Source organism: Cricetulus griseus, chromosome 5 (genome assembly GCF_003668045.3).
Source record: "Cricetulus griseus strain 17A/GY chromosome 5, alternate assembly CriGri-PICRH-1.0, whole genome shotgun sequence".
In the NCBI taxonomy this organism is placed as follows: Eukaryota; Metazoa; Chordata; class Mammalia; order Rodentia; family Cricetidae; genus Cricetulus; species Cricetulus griseus.
The window spans coordinates 39471286-39472907 of record NC_048598.1 but is presented as its reverse complement, the minus strand read 5'-3'; positions in this window follow the sequence as shown (position 1 = coordinate 39472907).

The window sequence follows — 1622 nt, the reverse complement described above, 5'->3', positions numbered from 1 at the left end:
TTCATATAAGACACCTGGAATAGATAAATCTGTAGAGATGGCAGATAGAATCGTGGTTTCCAAGGCCTCAAGAGGGCGGTGGGTACTGAGTAGAATATTTCATTACCATAGCATGTGAGGTGGTAAGAAAGTTCTGGCAACAGGTAGTGAGTGGTATCGGTTTTGTTATACGATGGGTCCACTTAATGTTCCTGAATTACAAACTAAAAAATTACTAAGATGGTAAATTTTGTGATGTATATTTTCTCACAATGAAAATCTCATTTACTGCCAAAGGGATAAAATCAGGACTACTTGGCATGGATAATAAGCGTTTTCATGGTCTCAGGTCTGGGGAGATTTTTCAGTAGTTAAAGCACTTACCTCACAAACAAGGGCACTGGAGTTTGGATAGGATCCTCAGGACACATGTAAATGCCAGATGGGTGTGGCACCCAGTCTGCAATTCCAAGGCAGAAGGCTGAGACAGGATTCCCTGAATGAGCTGCCTAGCAAAGGCCTGCCTTAAAAGGACAGGTGGGAGAGTGATTTATAGGAAAATTCCTGTCATAGACCTTGGGCCTCCACACAAAACCACACACCTGTGTCAACTCACTTGTAAACATGGCACGCACACACACACACACACACACACACACACACACACACACACACCCCACACAACACATGACCAGCAGCATATGAGACATCACGATCCCCGCCCTGTACAGCCTCACCTCTGCACATTTCCCTACCTTGCAAGGCACTGGGCTTTTTTTCTAGCACCCTGGAGTTCCAGACCTCCCTCTCCCTTCAACTCTCAGTTCAGGGGAGGAGCTTCTTCCTTATGCTACACCAAGTGTTCCCGTCTGTGGTCTGCATCACACACAGACCAGCTCCTGCTCATCCCTTGAAATGGGACTTCTCTGTAGCCCCATGGAGTCCTTCTGCCCTCTTCCATCCGTGCTGTTTCTCCCCAGCATCATCCCTCCATGTTCCTGAATCTTGAGGTGTTCTTTTCTCATCCTATGGTGACTGTTAGCGTGTCTGTTCATCCCCCACTGGCTTGAGACGCTCTCAAGGGAGACCACAGTACCTCAGCCTGCAGCATCCGGTGGAGCTAAAAGGCCCACTCAGAATCCCCCTGCTGGAGGACTGGATGTCTATGAATAGCCCACTGTTTTAAAACTTGGACACTGAAAGAAATGGCCTTTTTTAAAAAATGGGAAACAAAGGAAGAATTTACTGTACTTTTCCTATTAAAGCCACGGGTTTTATTTTTTATTCTAAATAGTTAAGAGTAAGTATTTAAAGGCATCTTGATGTATTTGATTACAGTTTGGGCCAGCTGGTTTTCTTTTAGCTTCAAAGATATACCTTGAAGACAATTACAGTGCAGATATAGTTCAGTTTTGTCCACCACAGTCTCCTGCTTTAGAAGCTTGAGCCTCCTGTTGTGATGTGTGAGGCATGGTAAGAACATTTAAGCGTCGGGTCTTAGAGCAAGTCTTTGGCGGTACAGCACATGAAAGAAATTAGTGTAGTTGCAGTGGGACTCTGATTGGTTCTCACAAGAGTGAGTTGCTATAAAAAGAGCAAGCCAGGCCTTCCCAGCATGCCTTGTGTCTCAGCAGCAGCCTCTT